Source organism: Vicugna pacos, chromosome 18 (assembly GCF_048564905.1).
Source record: "Vicugna pacos chromosome 18, VicPac4, whole genome shotgun sequence".
NCBI lineage: Eukaryota > Metazoa > Chordata > Mammalia > Artiodactyla > Camelidae > Vicugna > Vicugna pacos.
This window is the reverse complement of record NC_133004.1, coordinates 25,952,278-25,967,530: the sequence shown is the minus strand read 5'-3', so window position 1 is coordinate 25,967,530 and position 15,253 is coordinate 25,952,278. Positions and strand designations below refer to the sequence as shown.

The 15,253-nt window shown below is 43.3% G+C and overlaps 1 long non-coding RNA gene across 2 annotated transcripts; it reads left to right on the top strand.

Moving 5' to 3' along the window:
* The first annotated feature begins 10,857 nt into the window (after positions 1-10,857).
* On the top strand, positions 10,858-14,707 carry LOC116284233 (uncharacterized). Of its 2 annotated transcripts, XR_012061133.1 has the most exons (3): positions 10,858-10,990; positions 13,291-13,351; positions 14,545-14,707. It is a non-coding gene; the product is annotated as an uncharacterized lncRNA (long non-coding RNA). The 2 variants fall into 2 exon arrangements; XR_012061132.1 differs by lacking the exon at positions 13,291-13,351.
* Positions 14,708-15,253: the final 546 nt, after the last annotated feature.

Here is a 15,253-nt window from a genome sequence, read left to right as displayed (position 1 = left end):
ACAATACTTGGGATAAGTAATTGACCAAGAAGCCCGGGAAAGAGGTGTGTGTGGGAATAGGGCTTTTCAAAGCATCCACGTATGCCAGGGAATCAAGAAAGTCATGTGCAGGCTAAGAGTGAGACACATGCTCAGAAAAGGCCTGAGAAGACTAAACATTCATTTCTTCTGGCCTTCAGGCTCTGTGCAAGCAGGAAGTGAAGCTAAGGCAGAGTTGCAAACAGCCTGCCCAAGTGTTAAAGGAGTGCCCTGACGTGTATCCAGTTTGCAAAGACTAGGAGTGTAGTTTTTCTTTCCTTTAAAAAATTTCTTCTTCATTTCTTTTTTTGGCTCCAGACATTTAAGGTTAACTGTCAAAACAGCAGTTGTCCAATAAGCTAAAGGAACATAGAATTTAGTGACAAAGACTACAGACCTTACAAAAATAGTTTAGAAAATCACAAAACAAGCAAACAATGGTAACCTATAATAGGCAGCAACAATAAACCCTGGAGAGGAAGGAAAATCTGACTTCCAGGGCTGCCACATATTCAAAATATCCAGTATTCAGAAACAAAACAAAACAAAAAAATCATGAGTCATGCAAAGAAACAAGACATTGTGACCATTCACAGGAAAAAGATAAGTTAATTAATAGGAAGTGCCTATGAGGCAACAAGATTGGACTTATTAGATAAAGACTTTAAATCAGCTCTCTGAAATATGCTCAAAGAGCTAAAGGAAACCAGGAGAACAATGTCTCAATGTCTAGAAAATATCAATAAAGAGATAGGCATTTTAAAAAGGAGCCAAATAGAAATTCTGGAGCCAAAGAGTATAATGACTGAAAGGAAAAATTCACTAGAGGGGTTCACCAGCAGATTTCTGCAGGCAGACGGAATCAGTGAACTTCAAGACAGGGCAGCTGAAATTATTCAGTCTGAGGAGCAGAAAGAGAAAAGATTGAAAGAGAATGAACAGAGCCTAAGAGACCTGTGGTACACGGTAATCCTAGCATGTGCATAACTGGAGTCCCCAAAGGAATAAACACAAACATAATAGATCAGAATAGAATAGGATGACAGTCTAGAAATAAACATATACATCTATGGTCAGTTAATTTTTGGCAAGGAAGCTAAGACCATTTAATGGAGAAAGAACAGTTTCTTCAACAATTAGTGCCAGGACAGCTAGATACTCACATGCAAAGGAATGAAGTTGGACCACTGCCTCACACCATATACTAAAATTAATTCAAAATGGATCAAAGAGCTGAAACTGTAAAACTTAGAAGAAAACATAGGGGTAAAATTTCATGACCTTGGATTTGCCAATGGATTTTTAGATATGACACCAAAAGCATGAGAAACTAAAAAGTAGATAAATTGGACTATGTCAAAGTTAAAAACTTTTATGCATCAAAAGATACCATCAAGAAAAGGAAGACAACTGACAGAATGGGAGAAACCATTGCAAATCATGTATCTGATTAGGGTCCAGTATCTAGAATATATAATGGACTTTTATATCTCAAGAACAAAAGACAAGGTAATTAAAAAGTGGGCAGAGGATGTGAATAGACATTTCTCCAAAGGAGATACACAAATGGCCAACAAGCACATGAAAAGATACTCAACATCATTAATTGTAAGGGAAATGCCAGTCAAAACCACAACCAGATATCATGTCACACTCAATAGGATGGCTGTAGGGCACTATATACAATAGTCAAGACATGGAAGCAGCCTAAATGTCCATCGACAGATGACTGGATAAAGAAGTTATGGTGTATTTATACACAGGAATACTACTGAGTCATAAACAATAAAGTAATACCATTTGCAGCAATATGGATGGAACTAGAGATTGTCATTCTAAGTGAAGAAAGCCAGAAAGAGAAAGAAAAATACCATATGATATCACTCATGTGGAATCAAAAAAAAAAAGAAAAAAAAAAGGACACTATGAACTCATCTACAGAGCAGAAAAACTTGCAGACATAGTAAACAATGTTATGGTTATTGGGGAAAGGGGGTGGGAAGGGATACATTTGGGAGTTTGAGATTTACAAATGTTAACCACTACATATAAGAACAGATTTTTTAAAAAGTTTCTTCTGTATAGCACAGGGAACTATGTTCAATATCTTGTAATAACCTTTAATGAAAAAGAATGTTAAAAAGAATGTATGTATATATGTGCATGACTGGGACATTGTGCTGTGCACCAGAAATTGACACATTGTAACTGACTGTACTTCAATAAAAAAGCAAAAAAACCCACAATCACATGAAAAAATTAATTAAATTAAAAAAAGATAGGATGGCTATAATCAAAAGGTAAAAAATAACGTGTTGGTGAGAATGTAGAGAAATTGGAACCCTCAGACATTGCTAATGGGAATGTAAAATGGTGCAGCCATTGTGGAAAACAGTTTGGCAGTTGCTCAGTAAGTTGAACACAGAATTACCACATGACCCAGCAATTCACTGAGGTATAAACCCAAAAGAATTGAAAACATGTTCAAACAAAAACATTTGCACAAATGTTCATAGCAGCACTATTCACTACAGAGCCAAAATATGGGAACAACTCAGATGTCCGTCGCATGATGAACGAATAATCCAAATGTGGTCTTTCCATAAAATGGAGTATCATTCAGCTATAAGAAGGAATGACATACTAATACATCCTGTGATGTGGATGAACCTCAAAAACATTATGCTAAGTGAAAGAAGCCAGACACAAAAGGTCACATATTGTATTATTCCATTTATGTGAAATATTCAGTATAGGTAAGTCCATAGAGACAGAAGACAGACTACTGGTTGCCAGGGCCTGGGAAGAGGGCAGAATGAAACTGTCTGCTTAATGGGTGTGGGATTTCGTTTTGGGATAATGAAAATGTTTTGGAATTAGGTAGAGGTGATGGTTTCACAACTCTATGAATGTGCTTAATGTCACCAAATTGTGTATGCACTTTAAAATGCTTAATTTGGGAGGAAGGTATTAGCGCATGCTTAGCATGCACGAGGTCCTGGGTTCAATCCCTAGTACCTCCTCTAAAAATAAATAAACCTAATTACCTCCCAGTGCCTCCCCCCACCCCCCTGCAAAAAAAGAAAACCCATTTTTAAAAAAGATGGTAACCACAATTTGTAAGCCCTACTTGGATGCCCTCTCACAGAGCATAAGACACCAGAGGAAGGACTCATCCTCCCCCAGTCTCCCAGGCTGCCGCGGGTCTCTGACACAGGAGGTCCCCAGGGCGTTGGAAGCAGCCCCTCAGGGGGCAGGTGCTTCCTGATGGGGCAGGACTGACTTGTGACCATATGTAAGGCACCACGTGGGGACTCCCACGGGTACTTAGGAGCACTGTGGGAAGTGTGGACCTCTGGGAGCCAGCAGGGCCCTAGGCCAGTGAGGTGATGAGTTACCGTTACAGTACGTGGATAGCAAATCCTCAGATAACAGTAAGTCTCTGTTGTAAGTATTTCAAGGATTGCTTTAGCTGGGCAGAAACTACTCTCAGCAGAGGTGAAGTCCTGAACTTGGCCTGGTGCCTGGCACGTAGAAGGTCCTCAAGAAATGTTTTTTGAGTAAATGAATTCTCTTATGTTGTGTAAGTTCTTTCTAATGGCCAAAATTTCTTTTCTATTTTCTTCTATGGAGAGGAATTGGAGGACTGGCATAAAGGAAAAGTGAACCAAAATAGTCTTGAATTACCAGATAGTCCTTCTCCTGTCTCCTTGCCTTCCTAAAAATATAGGCCTGTTTTGGGGCCTTGAGGATGGGATGTGTTTACACTAAACGTACACATGTGCAGTGACACTGAGGAACCACTGCTTCATGCGTTCTCTGGCTGTTACGGTAACAACATGGGCTGGTCTGGCTGGGGTTGTATTTCTGTATCCTCTTAGAAAAGCGCGCAGTGTGGTGAGGAGGAACCAGGGAGAGCTCCGACGAGTGCGTGGTTCCAGCCTAGAAGGTGGTGTTGTGGATGGGTGGGTGGGGGCCCAGCTGAGGTTCCAGCATGATCGCTCCCAAAGCAGAGAGAAGACATGGTGTCCCTGCTTCCTGAGGCGTCGAAAGGACAGGGGCTTATAGAGCGTAATCCAGCCGCTGTGTGCAGGGAGTGTAGGGGAGGACAGGGGCTTGACCGTGAGGTTGACGGTAGAATGGACTGTGGGGGTGGGGCTTAGCCTTCCTGCCTTTGAGCTTCCGTTGTATCATCTGCGAAGATGGACGATGGTGATGGCAGCCGTACTTGTACTGTGCCTGCTGTGTTCCGGACACTGTTCATGCCATAACTCATTTAATTTCCCTCTTAGTATTACAAGGTCGGTACAGCTGTTATACGCACTGTATGGATGAGGAAACGGTCAAGTCACTTGGTCATACAGCTGGAGGAGGCAGCCTCAGACCCTGGCCTCTGTCATAACCACTGCACTGGCGTCATGGGCTTGTCACGAGGGTTAAATGGGTGAACACATTAAGAGCTTAGTCCAGTGTCTGGCACAGGGTATGTGTTCAGAAAATCCTCACCGCTGCTGTTACCAGTATCAGAATCCAAACGTATACGCGGGGGCTTTCTCCAACTCCCTAATGTCAGGTGTGCTTGTGTAAACAGCTACTTTTAAAGGGGAGTTGGAAACATCATTTTGCAACTATCTGTTGAACTGGTGAATCTTTACTAAGAACAAATACAAAATCCTCTGTGCCATGTGGAAGGTAAAATTTGCTCAAGCCTTCCCTTGTTTTACCCCAGCCGAGTGGGCTGGGTGACTTGACCCCGCTCTCTGCCATCCCCACTGGGCACTGGTCTCACAGGTGTCTGACTTCCTGGTCATGAGCTAGCCTCTCCCATTAGCCTTCAAAGGATCCAAGAGGTTCACAGGAGAAAACACAGGCTGTGGCTGGTCCTCGGTGGGTGATTCCAAGGGACCTCAGTGTAGGTACTGGGAAAATGTGGGCAGCTGCCTCCCTAGTCTGCTTGTTAGAGCAAATCCAGATGTCAGAGAATTTGATTTTCTTTTTTCTTTCCCATGAGATAGAACGTGAGTCTGGTGTGAGGGAAAGAATCTTGTGATTCGTGTTTTCTGCTTGTTTGGCTCCTGGTGAATGGGAATTTGCATTCCTTTTTGTCTGGCTTTTCCCCTTGGGAATCAAAATAAGTTTCCTATTCAATTATTAAGCAACTTTCACAGCTAAAGAATCCTCCAATTTTTACAAGTGGGATTTTCCTTGGTGGAGGGTGTCTGGATTCTCTGAGTAGTTGATCCTTCTTACTGTCCCCATCTGTCTGTGCACGAAGATAAATTCCTTCATTGATGGGCTGGGAGCTTCTAAGAGGGAGTTTGGGAGACTTTGGCCTTTCAAGCCAGGGGTGAATTCTGTGTGTGTGTGTGTTTTCTAAATGTAACATGCAGTATTTGTCTTTTTGTTTGGATTATTTAATTAGGACCTAATGCCCTCCAGGTTCATTCGTGTTGTTGCAGATGGCAGGATTTCCTTCTTTTTAATGGCTGAATAATATGCCATTATATACATACATACCACATTTTCTTTATCCATTTATCCATTGATGGACACTTAGATTGTTTCTGTATCTTGGCTGTCGTGATTAATGCTGCAACAAATATGGAAGTGTAGCTGTCTCTTCTGGATACTGACTTACTTTCCTTTGAATATATACCCAGAAGTGGGATTGCTGGATCATATGGTAGTTCTAGTTTTAATTTTTTGAGGAACTTCCACCCTGTTTTTCATAGTGGCTGCACCAATTTACATTCTCACAGTGTATAAGGGTTTCCTTCCTCCACTTTCTCGCCAACATTTGTTCTCTCTTCTCTTTGATAATAGCCATCCTAACAGGTACGAGGTTAGCTCATTCTGGTTTTAATTTTCTTTTCCCTGATGATTGGTAATTTTGAGCACCTTTTCATGTACCTGTTGGCCATTTGTATGTTCTTTGGAAAAATGTCTCTTCAGATCCTTAGTCCATTTTTTAATCAGTTTTGTTTTTTTTTGCCATTGAGTTGTATGAATTCCTTATATATATGAGGAATATATCGGATAGATGGTTTTCAAAGATTTTCTCCCATTCTGTAGATTGCTTTTTCATTTGTTCATTGTTTCCTTTGGTATGCAGAAGCTCTTTAGTTTGATGTTTCTTTTTGCTTTTGTTGCCTGTGTTTTGGTGTCATATCCAGAAAAATCATTGCCAAGACCATGGCAAGGAGATTTTCCCGTATGTTTTCTTTTAGGAGTTTTACCATTTCAGGTCTTACATTTAAGTCTTTAATCCATTCCAAGTTAGTTTTTGTGAGTGGTGTAAGATAGGGGCCCAATTTTATTCTGCATGTGGCTGTCCAGTTTCCCCAAAACCATTTATGAGACACCAGAACCATTTATTATCCTTTCTTGGTGCCATTGTCCAAGATTAGTTGACTATATATGTAGACGCCCTATTCTGTTCCATTGTTCTGTATGTTTGTTTTTAATACCAGTATCATACTGTTTTGATTACTATGGCTTTGTAATAGAGTTTGAAATTAAGAAGTGCAATATCTCCAGCTTTGTTCTTCTTTCTCAAGATTGCTTTGGCTATTCAAGATCTTTTGTGGTTCTCTACAAATTTTATGTTTCTTTTTTTTTTTCTCATTATTTCTATGAAAATTGTCTTTGGAATTTTGATGGGGTTGTGTTGAATCTGTTGATTATTTTGGAAGGTGTGGACATTTTAACAATGTTACTTCTTCCAATCTATGAACATGGGATACCTTTTTTTTTCTGTATATATATATTTTTTATTGAAATATAGTCTATTTACAATGTGTCAATTTCTGGTGTATAGCATAATGCTTCAGTCAAACGTGAACATACATATATTCATTTTCATATTCTTACCTTTTCATTTATTTGTATCTTCTTCAATTTCTTTCACTGTCTTATAGTTTTCAGTAAACCAGTCTTTCACCTCCTTGGTTAAATTTAATCTTGAGTTATTATTTTTGATGTTCTAGTAAATGCCATTGCTTTCTTAATTTCTCTTTCAGATAGTTTGTTGTTAGTGTATAGGATGCAACTAATTTTCGCATGTTGATTTTGTATCCTGCAACTTTACTGAATTTGTGTATTAGTTCTAACAGTTCTTTTGGTGGAGTCTTTAGGGTTTTCTATACATAATATTCTGTTATCTGCAAACAGAGATAATTTAACTTCTTCTGATCTGGGTGATTTTTATTTCTTTTTCTTGTCTAATTGCTCTGTCTGCAACTCCCAGTACTATTTTGGGTAGGAGTGGTGAGAATGGGCATCTTTGTCTTGTTTTTGATCTTAGAGGAAAAGCTTTTGCTTTTCACTATTGAGTATAATGTAATCTGTGAGCTTGTCATTTATAGCCTTTATATTGTTGGCATATATTCCTTCTACACCTAATCTGCTGAGAGTTTTTAATCATGAAAGAATGTTGAATGCTTTTTCTACACCTATTGAGATGACCATATGATTTTTATGCTTCATTCTGTTAATGTAGTGTATCTCATTGATTGACTTGTGTATGTTGAACCATCCTTACAGGCCACAGGTAAATCCCACTTGATCATGGCATGTGACCCTTATAATGTGCTGCTGAATTTGGTTTGCTTGTATTTCACTGAGGATTTTTGCATCTACGCTCATCAGGGATAATGCTGTATAAGTTTCTTTTCTTGTAGTGTGCTCATCTGGCCTTCTTATCAGGGTAATGCTGGCCTAGTAAAATGAGTTTAGAAGTGTTCCTTTTTCTTCAGTTTTTTTTGGAAGAGTTTGAGGAGGATTGGTGTCAATTCTTTAGATGCTTGGTGGAACTATTGAAGCCATCTGGTCCTAGTTTTTTCTTTGTTGGGATATTTTTGATTTACTGATCAATCTCCTTACTAATTATAGATCTGTTTAGATTTTCTATTTCTTTATGATTTAGTCTTGGTAGGTTGAATGTTTCTAGGAATTTATCTATTTCTTCTCAGTTACCCAGTTTGTTGGCATATAAATGTTCAGAAGACTACTTTGATCCTTTGTATTCCTGTGGTATCAGTTGTAATGTCTTCTCTTTCATTTCCAATTTTATTATTTGAGTCTCCTTTCACTCTTTAGTCCAGGTAAAATGTTTGCTAAACTTGTTTATCTTTCCTAAAAACCTACTTTTAGTTTTCATTGATCTTTTCTATAGTTTTTATAACCTGTGTTTCATTTATCTCTGCTCTGATCCTTGTTATTTCCTTCCTTCTGCTAACATTGGGTTTAGTTTATTCTTTTTCTAGTTTCTTGAGGTGTAAAGCTAGGTTTTTTATTTGATGTTCAGTTTTCTTAATGTAGGCATTTAATTAGAACTACTTTTGCTGCATCCTATAAGTTTTAATATGTTGTGTTTTCATTTTTGTTTGCTTCAAGATTTTTTTGATTTTCCTTTTGGTTTTTTTGATCCATTGATTGCTTAGGAGTGTTGTTTAATTTCCACATATTTGTGAATATTCCAGCTTTCCCATTTACAACTGTGGTTGGAAAAGGTACTTTGGACTAGACACATATCAAGTACTCAGTAGCCACATTTGGTTAGTGCAAATGAAAGTGGAAGGTGCAAATCTAGGTGATTTATAGCTTTCTACCAGCAAAAGTCTCTCTGTATTCCTTTTCTTTCTCCTTTACAAACTCAAACAGGCCTGAGTTCAGGTCACTTTTTGCCACTTCCTAGGTGTATAACTTTGAGCCTGTTATTTAATCTTTATAAATGAGTTTTCTTTTCTGTGAAATGGGCACAATTAAAGACGATCGAAGTCAGGATTGAGATCATCAGTGTAAAGCCAGAATGGTGCTTGGCATATAAGGCTCAGTCAATGTTGGTTATTACTGTTTCCTGATTGCAGAGGGCAGGACAGCCTGTGTAATCAGGAGGGGAAGACTTGGAACCAGAAATCCTGGGCTCGAATCCTGGTCCTGCCATGTACAAGCTGGCTTTAACAATCTGCATACGCTCCATGCCCAAAACCCCTTCAGAGGGGTTCTCTGTTCTGAGTTATCCACTTTGCAACTTGGGACCCAGGATACAACTGTTTGGACAGGAGTGGAACGCCACTTATGGACAGGTAATATCTAGGCTGATCAGAAGATTGTGAGGCAGCTCAGTGTGAGAAATTCAAGCCACAGGGATACTGGGGACCAACTGAACACTTCAGATCCTTCTGCAGATTTTGAGTATAAGACATGGAGAAAGGATTAGTGTCAGTATCGGGGCAGAAGCAGAGAGTCACACAGAAGGAAAGTTCTAAGTAGAAGCCTTGAGTCAATATAAGCGATGGGTGAGTAGGAGCCATGAATTAACAAGAACTGTGAGTCAGCAGAAACTGACAGAGGAGAGTAAGGACAGCAGAGGAATAGGCCAAGACCCAGAGGTGCTGAGTCACCATGATGGCGGAGCCCGAGTGTGCCTGGCTAGGGTGCCCCTGCGGAGGGTCTTCCAAGGGCGTCCCCCCGATTTACAGAGCTGCTGTTTGCTGTAAACCAAAACTGTTCCAGCCTCTAGGAGGCTGGCTGGGTGGCTAAGGCTTTGCTTTCCCCCATCTTGTAATGAAACCTGAGAATGTTTCTTTTCCTTGCAACCTACAAAAACCTGTCTAACAACACCACCCCTATCAAAGCTGAGACTGAGTGTCCTCACCTGCAAGATGGGGACAACTGCTGCTTTCGGGTTCAGCATCCCTTCCTTGAGGCAATGACTTCTACCTGACACTTTGCAGTTCTGGTCTGCCAGCCCTGGGCCCAGCGTATTAGGTGGCCACGTAATCAGGCTGCCTGGACAGTCCATTGCAGGGGTTTGCCTTTTATGTAGAGACACCTCTGCGGCAGGGGATGGAACCCCCAAGAGGGCTCTTGAGTCCCTCCGCCTGGGATCTTCTGAGCTGTCCTGGTTCCTGTTTTCTAAGTCCTGTTTATTCAGCTCTTTTGTTCTGGGACTTTCCAAATTGCCTTCACAGATTCTCTTTCCTTTTTTTAAGTAACAGTGCTACCTGGACACACTCCTTGCAGGGTTGTTTTGAAGTGAAATAAGACAGAGAGCTCCTTCCTACCCGTAGTTGTCCCCTCCCCCTGCCCTCTCCTGCTCTACCTGACTGAACATCTCTGAACTAGCCCAATGTTTTCCTCCTTTGACAAAAGATTCTAAACCTAAACCAGCCCTCGATTTACTGTGGCCTTTACCAAGTCCTTGCCAAATGCCCTTTTGTGCTTCAGTTTTCCTTTCTGCGTAACATAAGATCTGAGTCAAACAGGGCTCCTCTCTGCAGTAGCTCAGGACTCCCCGTAGGTGGCAGCACATGACCACAAATGTCCTGAAATATCCCTTGCAGAACTCAAGACCAGCTGGAGAGAGGGCGTGTGTGATGCTGGGGCAGAGCGTTTACCAGGTCTGGGAGAGAGGAGGATGCAGGAGGGAGAAGAAAGGAGAGTGGGCGCCCTCTGGCCTTGAAGCAAGATTATTGGTTTGAGGTTTGAAGGATAGGAGTAGTTGGTGCACCCAGTCCATCCGCCCGTCCATGCATCCATCCATCCATGCAACAGATGTTTCTGAGCACCTGTTCTAGGCTCTGGAGATGCTGCAGTGAACGAGACAGACACAGGCAGTCCCTGTCCTCACTGAGCTGGCTCCTAACTTAGAACCATCTTTTTTTTTTTTTTTTCAACCCTGTGGCTCACCCCTTTGCCTTCTGGGCTTGTTTCCCCATCTGTAAAATGGGATAATAAACTGTGTACCTCACAGATCTATGGCGGCGAGGCTTAGGTGCTGGCACCCAGTCTGTGCTTCTTCCCTTTCCCTCTGCCCCACCCCCCTTCACAGGAGCTGAAGACACTGCTGAACCCTGTGGTCATCGAGTGGGGACTCAGTATCCTCTCTGTGTCAGAGGGAAGCACCAGCCAGTCCACCCCTTCTGCAAAGTCTGGTCAAGCCTTGAACCTGAAGGAATCCCCCAGGCTGGTGAGAAACCTCAGGAACCTCAGAAGTTTGAATTTGATGATTTGTTTCTATTCTAGGTTCAGTGAAAAAAGTGTTTCTAAGTGTTTCTAAACAAGATGGAGATATTACTCTATTAGTAAATATTATGTATGCTGACACACAGGTTTACATACCAGTATATGCACACACCAATATATGCCATACACACAGATACGCACTGACATATCATACATGGTCAGATACATGCAAATATGTGTGTATACACATCCATACGTGTATACACACTGATATATATGCTGACATACGTGCACATGTATATTCACATGTATATACACATACATGCTGATACATATCATATACATCTATACACTAGTTTATATCATACATGCTGATATTTACATGTATATACATATATACACACTAATATGTATGGTTTATACACACATATGCATACACATGAGAATAACTGGTACTACCTTTCACTGAGTGTCAAGGTTGCTTTTAATTTTTTACTGATTGTAAACATCTTTGGGCCTGTCTGTAGTGCCCCTATTACTAGCATTTCTAATATTATTACTCTATTTCTATTATTATGGTATCCTGCCCCTTCACTTCTTAATGTAAACCAATGTTATCTGAGATCTTGTGATCTTAGTAAGATTTCCCCAGATGTCTCTCCTTCTACCCCTGCCTCTATCTGGTTTCTGAGACCCAAGGCCTCTCTAGGATTTCTGCTGACTCCTGGCTTTCCTGCCCTGAGGGCTCTGTCTGTAGGATGCCTCTGACCTGCAGCACATCACAGCCTCTGTTTAAAAGAAATTTTTTTAACACTAATAACCACAAAAATTCACTGACAATTGACACTCAGCCTCTGTGAGTTGAGCCAACTCTGAGAAGGCCTCTCATATGGGAGGCCCCCTCATTGCTCCCGTTGCTCACACTTTGCCCACCCCCGCTCGCCTCCTCCCCTTGGCCAGTTTGCAGCAAGTGCACCACGCCCTTCTCCGTCCGCTGTCCACTATCCCAGCCCTATCCCTGGAGGGCTGGGGATTCTTTGAAGCTGGGGTACTGGCTGGCCTGCTGGAAACTCACATGGGATGATAGAATGCACGGGCTCTGAAGTCAGAAATTTGGCCGGAGAAGGTGGAAAAGTCAGGGAGATAAAACAGCATGGGGGGGAAGGACACGAAGAGTTGGCTTTTCCACTTTGAGTTTGTGATGCCGAGTGAGAGATCCACGGGCCTGCGTCTGGCCTGCAGGGGAGGGTCGGGGTCAGGCACAGATTCAGGAGTCCGTCATGCTGACTAGCGGGGATCTGCAGCCTTGGGAATGGGTCCACCTCTTGGGAGGCAGCTACGCTCTGACCTCCAAGCCCGGGCACCAGCTGGCCTGTGTGCCACTTCTCTCTCTGCTTGGCCAGCTCCTGGCCTCCTGTGGAAGGAAGGCTTTCTAGCGCCACCTGGCTGGACTGGGTGACACATAAGAGGTCTAAGGCCTCAGGCAAATGTACTCTCTTCTCTTGGGGCCCCGAGGCAGGCTGGTTTAGGACCAGGAGTCCTAACGACAGTATCACTTTGCTCCTCTCCTTATCAGTTACTTGAGTGAGATCCTGTGTTAAGGGGCCCTGCCTGCTGGCGCTGGAACCTGTTAGGAACCCTCTTTCAACAAGGCAGAGTGAAACAGGTCAAGACTGTTTATTTCTCCCCATCTGAAATCTAGGGAATTGAGGAGTTTTGTGGTCTGACTTAGAGAACTGAGGAGGCCTTTCATGGCCTAATGGAATATCAAATAGGAGTCCCAGTCATGAATGCAGAGTAGTGGTTTGAAAAAGCAGGCTCAGAGAGGTGAAGTGATTTGCCCGAGACCACACAGCTAATTGAATCAGAGCTGAAATTCAAACCCTGGTGGAGATTCTGACCTGGTGCTGGGTTCTTTTCAGGGCAGGATCCATCCAGCCCCACACACCTATCCTAGAAGAAGGGAGGTGGGGGAGGGTGGGCACAGGGAGAGGAGCTTGTCGGGTGGGGCTGTATCTGGTGCTGGATCCCATGGGGCTTTGGGGTCAGGAAGTGGCAGGGAACACCCCTAAATTGAGATGCAGGCCCAACACTGGAGGAAGGAGGAGCTGACAACAAGAAGGCCTATATCATGGGCACCCATCAGCCGGCCTGTAAAAGCGGCAGAAGAGGTAGGTGGCAGAAGGGAGGTGGTGCTCAGCTGGGACCACAGGAAGTTCCAGATTTTGGTTAGAAGTTGGAAAGTACCAGCAAATTCCTATTTCAGCTGGAAACCAGGTGATAAGGTTTTTCTTTTTAAAACAGAGATGAATACAGACTTTGCAGAGGAAACAGTAATCTGCAGAGCGGGGCTGGAAGTCACCACGTAAGTGTGATATTCTCCGGAATAGGGTCTTAAAATTCAGTTGAAGCAGGTTAGAGCCCAAGCTCTTCAAAATGGGGCCCTCCCAGGGGAGCCACCAGGGTAACAGAGGAAGAGATTAGATGTTGGAGAAAGCATAAAAAAGAAAAGAAAACCAAAACTCCAACACAACAACAAGAAGGTCCATCACAACCACCATTATAATCATCATCACCATCATCACCAGTATCACCACCACCACCACCACTACCACTATCACCATCACCATCATCATCACCACCATCACTGTTGCACCACTATCACCATCATCACCATCATCACCATCACCACCATCACCACCACCACCATCACCACCACCACCACCACCATCACCGCTATAACCACCACCACTATCACCATCACCATCACCATCACCACCACCATCACCACCATCACCACCACCATCACCATCACCACCATCATCACCACAATCAGCAGCAGCAGCTGCTGGAAGATTCCATCTTTAGCCAGAGTTTTCTTGATCCAAAGGGTGTGGGACCAGGGAAATTGTGGAGGGATGCAGACCTGGGATTAGTCCACCAGACCTGGACCCCAGAGGCCTAGAAGCTGCCTCATTGAAGGGACATATTCTTGGACTCTTTACTCCTCACATAGAATCTGTCACCAAATCCATCAGTTTTGCTTCCAAAGCATCTGCTGGCTCTGTCCACTTCTCCCCACCTTCGCTGCCACTGTCACCTCTCGCCTCTCTGCTTCCTCTTATTCATCCCCCACCCCAGAGGACACAATGTGATGCCCAACACACCTGCTCAACACACTTCAATGGCTCCCATTGTCTTGAGCATCAGGACCAAAATCCTGAACATGGCCTAAGAGATCCCTCACCATCTGGCCTCTACCTCCTTCTCAGCCTCATCTTTCACCGTTTCCTCCAGCCCAGCTCATGACTGAGTATGCTATGTACATATTCCTACATTGTTAAACTCTAGGACTTTGCCCTAGGACTTTGTTTCCTTGGTGTGAAATGAGATTGTCCTTTTCCAGGCCAACTCCTGGTTGTCCTTTAAGCCTCAGCTTGGCTATCATTTTGTCCAGGAAGTCCTCTCTGACAACACCATCCCTTTCACCCCAAGGGTTAGGTTGGTGTGGCAGACTGCATCTCCCAAAGATGACAGCAACAATGTCTCATCCCACAGGCTCTTTTTCACAAGGTGATCTTGACCCTCCTCCCACTGAGGGCTGGGACTTAGGTCCTGTCCCCTTGAATTCGGGTGTACCTTTGTGACTGCTTCCATCCAAAGAATGCAGCAGAAGTGATGCTATGTGACTCCTGAAGCTAGAATAAAATCATAAAGTCACCACACACTCCTGTCTTCTCTTGGGGCCCAGTCCCAGCCTGTGAGGCAGCCCAGATTAGCCCACGTGGAGAGACTTCATGGAGAGGCTCCTGTCAGTGTTCTGGACAATAGCTCAGGGGTTGACAGCCAGCATCAACCACCAGATGTGAGTGAGGCTGCCTCCAGATGATTCCAGATGGCCACCTAGTCATACCCAACCCTTTAGATTTCTCAGCTGGAGCTCCAGACATCATGGAACATCCCCACTGTTACCTTGTCTGAATTCCTGGCCCAAAGATCCTCCCTGGCAGTGTGTGAGTGAGTAATGATTGTTTTGCATGAACCAGTGAATACAAGTCACTGCAGCACATACATCTGGGCAGCGGCAGGACTGAAATGCTTTGCGTCCTTAGGTGGCAGTGTGGTACAGCTGCGAAGGCGCTGAGCTGGGACCCAGACTACCTCCCAGTGGGTCTGCCTGGCCACTCTCCCACAGTGGGCTTCACTGTCCCTGCCCTTGAAGGGGGCAGCCGGCAGTACTGGGCCCGGGTAACTCACCTTCGGTCTA